General features: G+C 49.6%; 1 protein-coding gene across 1 annotated transcript in view; it reads right to left on the bottom strand.

The window, feature by feature from the left end:
* Positions 1 to 14,589, bottom strand: part of LOC308313443 (nck-associated protein 1-like) — a gene marked incomplete at its 5' end in the record, with an annotated part of 100,116 nt that overhangs the window by 13,107 nt on the left and 72,420 nt on the right. The window lies entirely within an intron of this gene.

The following is a 14,589-nucleotide window of genomic DNA, read 5'->3' as shown; positions in this document are numbered from 1 at the left end:
ATGTTCTTGTCAGGGTCCCCAGTTCAAAAGTGATTAATTTGGATGGGGTCACGCCCTGACAAGGTTGAGAAACACCAGTGACCACACTACTCTATGAATTTGATGATGGCACACTCACGCACGCACGCACGCATGCACACACACACACACTCCCACACACACACACACACACACTCCCACACACACGCACACACACACACACACACACACACACACACACACACACACACACACACACACACACACACACACACACACACACACACACACCGGTGTAAAGCTGGGAGGCCGCATTTGAAGCCTGTCAAGGTCACACCTTGACCCTAGACCTTAGGAGTGTCTTTGAGCGACGGGAGCAGGTTCCCCAGATTCAGCTTCACCTTCTGAACAAAAGTATGTCTTGTTTGAAACAAAAGGACTTTTGGAAAGGGCCTAAAGGTGGCGCTAACCGTCAAACTACAGGGAGTGTTGTGCATTTTTTTTTTGAATCCGACAGATACCTCTCTGGACTCACTTTTTCCCGCTGAATCCGAATATATCAACGACGAGACTGTCTGACCTTGGGAAAGTGGTGAAAAAGGGCGCTAAAGTTTGTAAAAATGTCACCTTTGCATCCAAAAAGGACATATTTCCTGTGATTTTTTCCAATCAAGGGGCATGTATTCCCACTTACTTTTTCCCCCCGATTCCAACGGTGGTGGTCTTATCTCTCTACGACGTCAGGAAGTGGGTGTAAACGCCCACTTCCTGTCCCCAGCCCCCCGAAATGTTGTGGAAAACGGGACCAATTCCATTAAATCCGGCATGAAAAAGTGATTCAGAAAATGTGTTGTTTGAAAAAAAATAATAATAATTGAGCTCTAGGGGCTGAAAAAACGTGTCTCTTTTGATTTGGCGGAGAGTTAGCAGTGTCGGAGAGCTACGAAACCACTTCCATCGGATTCGGGACGCTTCAAACATTTAGAAACAGTCTTGTTTGTGAAGACAGCAATTTTTTTGAATATCTTATTGAATTTTAAAGCTGGGAGGCCGCAAATTAAAGCCTTAAATGTCAACGCTTGACCTTTGGGTCTTCCGAGTGTCTTTGAGCGTCGGGAGCGGGCTCCCTAGACTCACTTTTTCCCGCTGAATACAGCCGTGGTGGTCTCGTGTCTCTACGATGTCGGGAAGTGGGTGTACTAGCCACTTAGCCGCCAGAAATCTTCTGTAAAAAACCGAGACCATTTTCCGACTCAGAACGGCGAGGCGAACGCGCTGATATGTGTTTCCCAGCACACGGACTTACGGTTCTCTTAATTGGCTAGGGTTAGGGTTAGTTTTCAACGCGCGATAGCTCTTGAACGATACGTCCGTCAGACAAGTAATTGACGTTGGCGTTTCCAGCTTTCCGAGGCCTACGATCTGATATGTCCGCCATTGTCGTGCGACCCCCGTAGCCCCTAACCCTAACCCTAGATAACCCTAGTTTTACCTGATCGAAAGGTTTATAGGGTTACCGATGCTAAGAATGTGTTTTTGGTTGAAATGCTGAATTTAAAATTGAGTACCAGAAGCGAGCCACATATCATCGCGTTCGTCTTATCGATAGCTACGCGTGGACGCGACTAACTTTTATTTCTGACCTTTGTGGGAGGAGCTATCGCACTTTAAAGGCTACCTAGACCTATGTCCTACGTTACGTCCTACGCTGTAGAGACCTACGTCCTATGCTTCAGAGACCTACGTCCTACGTTTTAGAGACCTACGTCCTACGTTTTAGAGATCTACGTACCACGCTGTAGAGACGTACGTCCTACACTGTAGAGACGTACGTCCTACGCTTTAGAGACCTATGTCCTACGCTACGTCCTGCGTTTTAGAGATCTACGTCCTACGCTGTAGAGAGACGTACGTCCCACGCTGTAGAGACCTACGTCCTACGCTACGCCCTATGTTTCAGAGACCTACGTCCGTCCTACGTTACGTCCTACGCTTTAGAGACCTACGTCCTACGCTACGTCCTACGTTTTAGAGATCTACGTCCTACGCTGTAGAGACGTACGTCCTACGCTGTAGATACGTACGTCCTACGCTGTAGAGACCTACGTCCTGCGTTACCTCCCACGCTGTAGAGACCTACGTCCTACGCTGTAGAGACCTACGTCCCACGCTACGTCCTATGTTTTAGAGACCTACGTCTGTCCTACGTTACGTCCTACGCTGTAGAGACCTACGTCCTACGCTTTAGAGACCTACGTCCTACACTGTAGAGACGTACGTCCTACGCTTTAGAGACCTATGTCCTACGCTACGTCCTGCGTTTTAGAGACCTACGTCCTACGTTACGTCACACGCTGTAGAGACCTACGTCCTACGTTTTAGAGACCTACGTCCTACGTTACGTCACACGCTGTAGAGACCTACGTCCTACGTTTTAGAGACCTACGTCCTACGTTACGTCACACGCTGTAGAGACCTACGTCCTACGTTTTAGAGACCTACGTCCTACGTTACGTCCTACGCTGTAGAGACCTACGTCCTGCGTTACGTCCTACGCTTGAGAGACCTACGTCCTACGCTGTAGAGACCTACGTTACGTCCTACGCTGTAGAGACCTACGTCCTGCGTTACGTCCTACGCTGTAGAGACCTACGTCCTACGCTTTAGAGACCTACGTCCTACGCTTTAGAGACCTACGTTACGTCCTACGCTGTAGAGACCTACGTCCTGCGTTACGTCCTACGCTTTAGAGACTTACGTCCTACGCTTTAGAGATCTACGTCCTACGCTTTAGAGACCTACGTCCTACGCTTTAGAGACCTACGTTACGTCCTACGCTGTAGAGACCTACGTCCTGCGTTACGTCCTACGCTTTAGAGACCTACGTCCTACGCTTTAGAGACCTACGTCCTACGCTTTAGAGACCTACATTACGTCCTACGCTGTAGAGACCTACTTCCTGCGTTACGTCCTACGCTTTAGAGACTTACGTCCTACGCTTTAGAGACCTACGTTACGTCCTACGCTGTAGAGACCTACGTCCTGCGTTACGTCCTACGCTGTAGAGACCTACGTCCTACGCTTTAGAGACCTACGTCCTACGCTTTAGAGACCTACGTCCTACGCTTTAGAGACCTACATTACGTCCTACGCTGTAGAGACCTACGTCCTGCGTTACGTCCTACGCTTTAGAGACTTACGTCCTACGCTTTAGAGATCTACGTTACGTCCTACGCTGTAGAGACCTACGTCCTGCGTTACGTCCTACGCTGTAGAGATCTACGTCCTACGCTGTAGAGACCTACGTCCTACGCTTTAGAGACCTACGTTACGTCCTACGCTGTAGAGACCTACGTCCTGCGTTACGTCCTACGCTGTAGAGACCTACGTCCTACGCTTTAGAGACCTACGTCCTACGCTTTAGAGACCTACGTCCTACGCTTTAGAGACCTACATTACGTCCTACGCTGTAGAGACCTACGTCCTGCGCTACGTCCTACGCTTTAGAGACTTACGTCCTACGCTTTAGAGACCTACGTTACGTCCTACGCTGTAGAGACCTACGTCCTGCGTTACGTCCTACGCTGTAGAGACCTACGTTCTACGCTTTAGAGACCTACGTCCTACGCTTTAGAGACCTACATTACGTCCTACGCTGTGGAGACCTACGTCCTACGCTTTAGAGATCTACGTTACGTCCTACGCTGTAGAGATCTACGTCCTACGCTGTAGAGACCTACGTCCTACGCTGTAGAGACCTACGTTCTACGCTTTAGAGACCTACGTTACGTCCTACGCTGTAGAGACATACGTCCTGCGTTACGTCCTACGCTGTAGAGACCTACGTCCTACGCTTTAGAGACCTACGTCCTACGCTTTAGAGACCTACGTCCTACGCTTTAGAGACCTACATTACGTCCTACGCTGTAGAGACCTACGTCCTGCGTTACGTCCTACGCTTTAGAGATCTACGTCCTACGCTGTAGAGACCTACGTCCTACACTTTAGAGACCTACGTCCTACGCTTTAGAGACCTACGTTACGTCCTACGCTTTAGAGATCTACGTCCTACGCTGTAGAGACCTACGTCCTACACTTTAGAGACCTACGTCCTACGCTTTAGAGACCTACGTTACGTCCTACGCTTTAGAGATCTACGTCCTACGCTGTAGAGACCTACGTCCTGCGTTACGTCCTACGCTTTAGAGACTTACGTCCTACGCTTTAGAGATCTACGTCCTACGCTTTAGAGACCTACGTCCTATGCTTTAGAGACCTACGTTACGTCCTACGCTGTAGAGACCTACGTCCTACGCTTTAGAGATCTACGTTACGTCCTACGCTGTAGAGATCTACGTCCTACGCTTTAGAGACCTACGTCCTGCGTTACGTCCTACGCTGTAGAGACCTACGTCCTACGCTTTAGAGACCTACGTCCTACGCTTTAGAGACCTACGTCCTATGCTTTAGAGACCTACGTTACGTCCTACGCTGTAGAGACCTACGTCCTGCGTTACGTCCTACGCTTTAGAGACTTACGTCCTACGCTTTAGAGATCTACGTCCTACGCTTTAGAGACCTACGTCCTACGCTTTAGAGACCTACGTTACGTCCTACGCTGTAGAGACCTACGTCCTGCGTTACGTCCTACGCTTTAGAGACCTACGTCCTACGCTTTAGAGACCTACGTCCTACGCTTTAGAGACCTACATTACGTCCTACGCTGTAGAGACCTACGTCCTACGCTTTAGAGATCTACGTTACGTCCTACGCTGTAGAGATCTACGTCCTACGCTGTAGAGACCTACGTCCTACGCTGTAGAGACCTACGTCCTACGCTGTAGAGACCTACGTCCTACGCTTTAGAGACCTACGTTACGTCCTACGCTGTAGAGACATACGTCCTGCGTTACGTCCTACGCTGTAGAGACATACGTCCTGCGTTACGTCCTACGCTGTAGAGACCTACGTCCTACGCTTTAGAGACCTACGTCCTACGCTTTAGAGACCTACGTCCTACGCTTTAGAGACCTACGTTACGTCCTACGCTGTAGAGACCTACGTCCTACGCTTTAGAGACCTACGTTACGTCCTACGCTGTTGAGACCTACGTCCTGCGTTACGTCCTACGTTACGTCCTATGCTGTAGAGACCTACGTCCTGCGTTACGTCCTACGCTTTAGAGATCTACGTCCTACGCTGTAGAGACCTACGTCCTACGCTTTAGAGACCTACGTTACGTCCTACGCTGTAGAGTCCTACGTCCTACGCTTTAGAGACCTACGCTACGTCCTACGTTTTAGAGACCTACGTCCTGCGTTACGTCCTACGTTACGTTATACGCTTTAGAGACCTACGTCCTGCGTTACGTCCTACGCTTTAGAGATCTACGTCCTACGCTGTAGAGACCTACGTCCTGCGTTACGTCCTACGCTTTAGAGACTTACGTCCTACGCTTTAGAGATCTACGTCCTACGCTGTAGAGACCTACGTCCTACGCTTTAGAGACCTACGTTACGTCTTACGCTGTAGAGACCTACGTCCTACGTTACGTCCTACGTTTTAGAGATCTACGTCCTACGCTACGTCCTGCGCTTTAGAGACCTACGTTACGTCCTACGCTTTAGAGACCTACGTCCTACGCTGTAGAGACCTACGTCCTACGCTTTAGAGACCTACATCCTACGCTTTAGAGACCTACGTTACGTCCTACGCTGTAGAGACCTACGTCCTGCGTTACGTCCTACGCTTTAGAGATCTACGTCCTACGCTTTAGAGACTTACGTCCTACGCTGTAGAGACCTACGTCCTACGCTTTAGAGACCTACATCCTACGCTTTAGAGACCTACGTTACGTCCTACGCTGTAGAGACCTACGTCCTGCGTTACGTCCTACGCTTTAGAGATCTACGTCCTACGCTTTAGAGACTTACGTCCTACGCTGTAGAGACCTACGTCCTGCGTTTCGTCCTACGCTTTAGAGACTTACGTCCTACGCTTTAGAGACCTACGTTACGTCCTACGCTGTAGATACCTACATCCTGCGTTACGTCCTACGCTTTAGAGACCTACGTCCTACGCTTTAGAGACTTACGTTACGTCCTACGCTGTAGAGACCTACGCCCTGCGTTACGTCCTACGCTTTAGAGATCTACGTCCTACGCTACGTTTTAGAGATCTACGTCCTACGCTGTAGAGACGTACGTCCTACGCTGTAGAGACCTACGTCCTAGGCTTTAGAGACCTACATCCTACGCTGTAGAGACCTACGTCCTACGTTACGTCCTACGCTGTAGAGACCTACGTCCTACGCTTTAGAGACCTACGTCCTACGCTTTAGAGACCTACGTTACGTCCTACGCTGTAGAGACCTACGTCCTACGTTACGTCATACGCTGTAGAGACCTACATCCTGCGTTACGTCCTACGCTTTAGAGACCTACGTCCTACGCTTTAGAGACCTACGTTACGTCCTACGCTGTAGAGACCTACGTCCTGCGTTACGTCCTACGCTTTAGAGATCTACGTCCTACGCTACGTCCTACGTTTTAGAGATCTACGTCCTACGCTGTAGAGACGTACGTCCTACGCTGTAGAGACCTACGTCCTACGCTTTAGAGACCTACATCCTACGCTGTAGAGACCTACGTCCTACGTTACGTCCTACGTTACGTCCTACGCTGTAGAGACCTACGTCCTGCGTTACGTCCTACGTTACGTCCTACGTTCCGTCCTACGCTGTAGAGACCTACGTCCTGCGTTACGTCCTACGCTTTAGAGATGTACGTCCTACGCTGTAGAGACCTACGTCCTATGCTTTAGAGACCTACATCCTAAGCTTTAGAGACCTACGTCCTACGTTACGTCCTACATTTTAGAGACCTACGTCCTACGCTACGTCCTACGTTTTAGAGACCTACGTCCTACGTTACGTCCTACATTTTAGAGACCTACGTCCTACGCTGTAGAGACCTACGTCCTGCGTTACGTCCTACGCTTTAGAGATGTACGTCCTACGCTGTAGAGACCTACGTCCTACGCTTTAGAGACCTACGTCCTACGCTGTAGAGACCTACGTCCCACGCTACGTCCTACGCTGTATTTCATAGGCGTGATTGGCGTGGTTTGTTTGTGGGTGTGGCTTGATTTTTTGTGGGTGTGGTTTGTTTGTTTGTGGGTGTGGCTTGATTGTTGGTGGGCGTGTTTTGATTGTGGGCGTGGTTTGTTTGTGGGTGTGGCTTGATTGTTTGTGGGTGTGGTTTGTTTTTTGTGGGCGTGGCTTGATTGTTTGTGGGTGTGGCTTGATTGTTTGTGGGTGTGGCTTGATTGTTTGTGGGTGTGGCTTGATTGTTTGCGGGTGTGGCTTGTTTGTGGGTGTGGCTTGTTTGTGGGTGTAGCTTGTTTGTGGGTGTGGCTTGATTGTTTGCGGTTGTGGCTTGATTGTTTGTGGGTGTGGCTTGTTTGTGGGTGTGGCTTGATTGTTTGTGGGTGTGGCTTGATTGTTTGTGGGTGTGGCTTGAGTGTTTGTGGGCGTGTTTTGATTGTGGGTGTGGCTTGTTTGTGGGTGTGGCTTGTTTGTTTGTGGGTGTGGCTTGATTGTTTGTTTGTGGGTGTGGCTTGATTGTTTGTGGGTGTGGTTTGTTTTTTGTGGGCGTGGCTTGATTGTTTGTGGGTGTGGCTTGATTGTTTGTGGGTGTGGCTTGATTGTTTGTGGGTGTGGCTTGATTGTTTGCGGGTGTGGCTTGTTTGTGGGTGTGGCTTGTTTGTGGGTGTAGCTTGTTTGTGGGTGTGGCTTGATTGTTTGCGGTTGTGGCTTGATTGTTTGTGGGTGTGGCTTGTTTGTGGGTGTGGCTTGATTGTTTGTGGGTGTGGCTTGATTGTTTGTGGGTGTGGCTTGAGTGTTTGTGGGCGTGTTTTGATTGTGGGTGTGGCTTGTTTGTGGGTGTGGCTTGTTTGTTTGTGGGTGTGGCTTGATTGTTTGTTTGTGGGTGTGGCTTGATTGTTTGTGGGTGTGGCTTGAGTGTTTGTGGGCGTGTTTTGATTGTGGGTGTGGCTTGTTTGTGGGTGTGGCTTGTTTGTTTGTGGGTGTGGCTTGATTGTTTGTTTGTGGGTGTGGCTTGATTGTTTGTGGGTGTGGCTTGATTGTTTGCGGTTGTGGCTTGTTTGTGGGTGTGGCTTGATTGTTTGTGGGTGTGGCTTGATTGTTTGTGGGTGTGGCTTGATTGATTGTGGGTGTGGTTTGTTTGTGGGTGTGGCTTGATTGTTTGTGGGCGTGTTTTGATTGTGGGTGTGGCTTGTTTGTTTGTGGGTGTGGCTTGATTGTTTGTTTGTGGGTGTGGCTTGATTGTTTGTGGGTGGGGCTTGATTGTTTGTGGGCGTGTTTTGTTTGTGGGTGTTGCTTGTTTGTGGGTGTGGCTTGTTTGTGGGTGTGGCTGTTTGCGGGTGTGGCTTGTTTGTGGGTGTGGCTTGATTGGTTGTGGGTGTGGCTTGATTGTTTGTGGGTGTGGCTTGTTTGTTTGTGGGTGTGGCTCGGTTGTTTGTGGGTTTGGCTTGTTTGTGGGTGTGGCTTGCTTGTTTGTGGGTGTGGCTTGATTGTTTGTGGGTGTGGCTTGATTGTTTGTGGGTGTGGCTTGATTGTTTGTGGGTGGGGCTTGAATGTTTGTGGGCGTGTTTTGATTGTGGGTGTGACTTGTTTGTGGGTGTGGCTTGTTTGTGGGTGTGGCTGTTTGCGGGTGTGGCTTGTTTGTGGGTGTGGCTTGATTGGTTGTGGGTGTGGCTTGATTGTTTGTGGGTGTGGCTTGATTGTTTGTGGGTGTGGCTTGATTGTTTGCGGGTGTGGCTTGATTGTTTGCGGATGTGGCTTGATTGTTTGTGGGTGTGGCTTGATTGTTTGTGGGTGTGGCTTGATTGTTTGCGGTTGTGGCTTGTTTGTGGGTGTGGCTTGATTGTTTGTGGGTGTGGCTTGATTGTTTGTGGGTGTGGCTTGATTGTTTGTGGGTGTGGCTTGATTGTTTGTGGGTGTGGCTTGATTGATTGTGGGTGTGGCTTGTTTGTGGGTGTGGCTTGATTGTTTGTGAGTGGGGCTTGATTGTTTGTGGGCGTGTTTTGATTGTGGGTGTGGCTTGTTTGTGGGTGTGGCTTGATTGTTTGTGGGTGTGGCTTGATTGTTTGTGGGTGGGGCTTGATTGTTTGTGGGCGTGTTTTGATTGTGGGTGTGACTTGTTTGTGGGTGTGGCTTGTTTGTGGGTGTGGCTGTTTGCGGGTGTGGCTTGTTTGTGGGTGTGGCTTGATTGGTTGTGGGTGTGGCTTGATTGTTTGTGGGTGTGGCTTGATTGTTTGTGGGTGTGGCTTGATTGTTTGCGGTTGTGGCTTGTTTTTCCGGGTGTGGCTTGATTGTTTGTGGGTGTGGCTTGATTGTTTGTGGGCGTGTTTTGATTGTGGGTGTGGCTTGTTTGTGGGTGTGGCTTGATTGTTTGTGGGTGTGGCTTGATTGTTTGTGGGTGGGGCTTGATTGTTTGTGGGCGTGTTTTGATTGTGGGTGTGACTTGTTTGTGGGTGTGGCTTGTTTGTGGGTGTGGCTGTTTGCGGGTGTGGCTTGTTTGTGGGTGTGGCTTGATTGGTTGTGGGTGTGGCTTGATTGTTTGTGGGTGTGGCTTGATTGTTTGTGGGTGTGGCTTGATTGTTTGTGGGTGTGGCTTGATTGTTTGCGGTTGTGGCTTGTTTTTCCGGGTGTGGCTTGATTGTTTGTGGGTGTGGCTTGATTGTTTGTGGGCGTGTTTTGATTGTGGGTGTGGCTTGTTTGTGGGTGTGGCTTGTTTGTGGGTGTGGCTGTTTGCGGGTGTGGCTTGTTTGTGGGTGTGGCTTGATTGTTTGTGGGTGTGGCTTGATTGTTTGCGGGTGTGGCTTGATTGTTTGTGGGTGGGGCTTGATTGCTTGTGGGCGTGTTTTGATTGTGGGTGTGGCTTGTTTGTTTCAATCAATCAAGCCACACCCACAAACAATCAAGCCACACCCACAAACAATCAAGCCACACCCACAAACAATCAAGCCACACCCACAAACAAGCCACACCCACAATCAATCAAGCCACACCCACAATCAATCAAGCCACACCCACAAACAAGCGACACCCGCAAACAGCCACACCCACAAACAATCAAGCCACTCCCACAAACAATCAAGCCACTCCCACAAACAATCAAGCCACACCCACAAACAGTCAAGCCACACCCACAACCAATAAAGCCACACCCACAAACAAGCCACACCCACAAACAAGCCACACCCACAATCAATCAAGACACACCCACAAACAATCAAGCCACACCCACAAACAAGCCACACCCACAATCAATCAAGCCACACCCACAATCAATCAAGCCACACCCACAAACAAGCGACACCCGCAAACAGCCACACCCACAAACAATCAAGCCACTCCCACAAACAATCAAGCCACTCCCACAAACAATCAAGCCACACCCACAAACAGTCAAGCCACACCCACAACCAATAAAGCCACACCCACAAACAAGCCACACCCACAAACAAGCCACACCCACAATCAATCAAGACACACCCACAAACAAGCCACACCCACAAACAAGCCACACCCACAAACAATCAAGCCACACCCACAAACAGCCACACCCACAAACAAGCCACACCCACAAAAAGCTACACCCACAAACAATCAAGCCACACCCACAAACAATCAAGCCACTCCCACAAACAATCAAGCCACACCCACAAACAATCAAGCCACACCCACAAACAATCAAGCCACACCCACAAACAATCAAGCCACACCCACAAAAAGCCACACCCACAAACAATCAAGCCACACCCACAAACATTCAAGCCACACCCACAACCAATCAAGCCACACCCACAAACAAGCCACACCCGCAAACAGCCACACCCACAAACAAGCCACACCCACAAACAAGCCACACCCACAAACAACCGAGCCACACCCACAAACAAACAAGCCACACCCACAAACAATCAAGCCACACCCACAAACAATCAAGCCACACCCACAAACAATCAAGCCACACCCACAATCAATCAAGCCACACCCACAAACAAACAAGCCACACCCACAAACAATCAAGCCACACCCACAAACAATCAAGCCACTCCCACAAACAATCAAGCCACACCCACAAACAATCAAGCCACACCCACAAACAATCAAGCCACACCCACAAACAAGCCACACCCACAATCAATCAAGACACACCCACAAACAATCAAGCCACACCCACAAACAAGCCACACCCACAATCAATCAAGCCACACCCACAATCAATCAAGCCACACCCACAAACAAGCGACACCCGCAAACAGCCACACCCACAAACAATCAAGCCACTCCCACAAACAATCAAGCCACTCCCACAAACAATCAAGCCACACCCACAAACAGTCAAGCCACACCCACAACCAATAAAGCCACACCCACAAACAAGCCACACCCACAAACAAGCCACACCCACAATCAATCAAGACACACCCACAAACAATCAAGCCACACCCACAAACAAGCCACACCCACAATCAATCAAGCCACACCCACAATCAATCAAGCCACACCCACAAACAAGCGACACCCGCAAACAGCCACACCCACAAACAATCAAGCCACTCCCACAAACAATCAAGCCACTCCCACAAACAATCAAGCCACACCCACAAACAGTCAAGCCACACCCACAACCAATAAAGCCACACCCACAAACAAGCCACACCCACAAACAAGCCACACCCACAAACAATCAAGCCACACCCACAAACAGCCACACCCACAAACAAGCCACACCCACAAAAAGCTACACCCACAAACAATCAAGCCACACCCACAAACAATCAAGCCACTCCCACAAACAATCAAGCCACACCCACAAACAATCAAGCCACACCCACAAACAATCAAGCCACACCCACAAACAATCAAGCCACACCCACAATCAATCAAGCCACACCCACAAACAAACAAGCCACACCCACAAACAATCAAGCCACACCCACAAACAATCAAGCCACTCCCACAAACAATCAAGCCACACCCACAAACAATCAAGCCACACCCACAAACAATCAAGCCACACCCACAAACAATCAAGCCACACCCACAAAAAGCCACACCCACAAACAATCAAGCCACTCCCACAAACAAGCCACACCCACAAACAAACAAGCCACACCCACAAACAAGCCACACCCGCAATCAAGCCACACCCACAAACAAGCCACACCCACAATCAAGCCACACCCACAAACAAGACCCGCCAACAAACAAGCCACACCCGCAATCAAGCCACACCCACAAACAATCAAGCCACACCCACAAACAATCAAGGCACACCCACAAACAAGCCACACCCGCAAACAGCCACACCCACAAACAAGCCACACCCACAAACAAGCCACACCCACAAACAACCGAGCCACACCCACAAACAAACAAGCCACTCCCACAAACAAGCCACACCCACAAACAAACAAGCCACACCCACAAACAAGCCACACCCGCAATCAAGCCACACCCACAAACAAGCCACACCCACAATCAAGCCACACCCACAAACAAGACCCGCCAACAAACAAGCCACACCCGCAATCAAGCCACACCCACAAACAATCAAGCCACACCCACAAACAATCAAGGCACACCCACAAACAAGCCACACCCGCAAACAGCCACACCCACAAACAAGCCACACCCACAAACAAGCCACACCCACAAACAACCGAGCCACACCCACAAACAAACAAGCCACACCCACAAACAATCAAGCCACACCCACAAACAATCAAGCCACTCCCACAAACAAGCCACACCCACAAACAATCAAGCCACACCCACAAACAATTAAGCCACTCCCACAAACAATCAAGCCACACCCACAAACAATCAAGCCACACCCACAAACAAGCCACACCCACAATCAATCAAGACACACCCACAATCAATCAAGACACACCCACAAACAATCAAGCCACACCCACAATCAATCAAGACACACCCACAAACAATCAAGCCACACCCACAAATAATCAAGCCACACCCACAAACAAGCCACACCCACAATCAATCAAGACACACCCACAAACAAGCAAGCCACACCCACAAAAAGCCACACCCACAAACAATCAAGCCACACCCACAAACATTCAAGCCACACCCACAACCAATCAAGCCACACCCACAAACAAGCCACACCCGCAAACAGCCACACCCACAAACAAGCCACACCCACAAACAAGCCACACCCACAAACAACCGAGCCACACCCACAAACAAACAAGCCACACCCACAAACAATCAAGCCACACCCACAAACAAACAAGCCACACCCACAAACAATCAAGCCACACCCACAAACAATCAAGCCACTCCCACAAACAATCAAGCCACACCCACAAACAATCAAGCCACACCCACAAACAATCAAGCCACACCCACAAACAAGCCACACCCACAATCAATCAAGACACACCCACAAACAATCAAGCCACACCCACAATCAATCAAGACACACCCACAAACAATCAAGCCACACCCACAAATAATCAAGCCACACCCACAAACAAGCCACACCCACAATCAATCAAGACACACCCACAAACAAGCAAGCCACACCCACAAAAAGCCACACCCACAAACAATCAAGCCACACCCACAAACATTCAAGCCACACCCACAACCAATCAAGCCACACCCACAAACAAGCCACACCCGCAAACAGCCACACCCACAAACAAGCCACACCCACAAACAAGCCACACCCACAAACAACCGAGCCACACCCACAAACAAACAAGCCACACCCACAAACAATCAAGCCACACCCACAAACAATCAAGCCACTCCCACAAACAAGCCACACCCACAAACAAACAAGCCACACCCACAAACAAGCCACACCCGCAATCAAGCCACACCCACAAACAAGCCACACCCACAATCAAGCCACACCCACAAACAAGACCCGCCAACAAACAAGCCACACCCGCAATCAAGCCACACCCACAAACAATCAAGCCACACCCACAAACAATCAAGGCACACCCACAAACAAGCCACACCCGCAAACAGCCACACCCACAAACAAGCCACACCCACAAACAAGCCACACCCACAAACAACCGAGCCACACCCACAAACAAACAAGCCACACCCACAAACAATCAAGCCACACCCACAAACAATCAAGCCACTCCCACAAACAAGCCACACCCACAAACAATCAAGCCACACCCACAAACAATTAAGCCACTCCCACAAACAATCAAGCCACACCCACAAACAATCAAGCCACACCCACAAACAAGCCACACCCACAATCAATCAAGACACACCCACAATCAATCAAGACACACCCACAAACAATCAAGCCACACCCACAATCAATCAAGACACACCCACAAACAATCAAGCCACACCCACAAATAATCAAGCCACACCCACAAACAAGCCACACCCACAATCAATCAAGACACACCCACAAACAAGCAAGCCACACCCACAAATAATCAAGCCACACCCACAAACAAGCCACACCCACAATCAATCAAGACACACCCACAAACAATCAAGCCACA

Source organism: Protomyctophum bolini (assembly GCF_963924005.1).
Source record: "Protomyctophum bolini genome assembly, chromosome: 3".
Classification (NCBI taxonomy): Eukaryota; Metazoa; Chordata; class Actinopteri; order Myctophiformes; family Myctophidae; genus Protomyctophum; species Protomyctophum bolini.
Note: the sequence above shows the minus strand (reverse complement) of the source record. Positions and strands in the feature narration are given on the sequence as shown.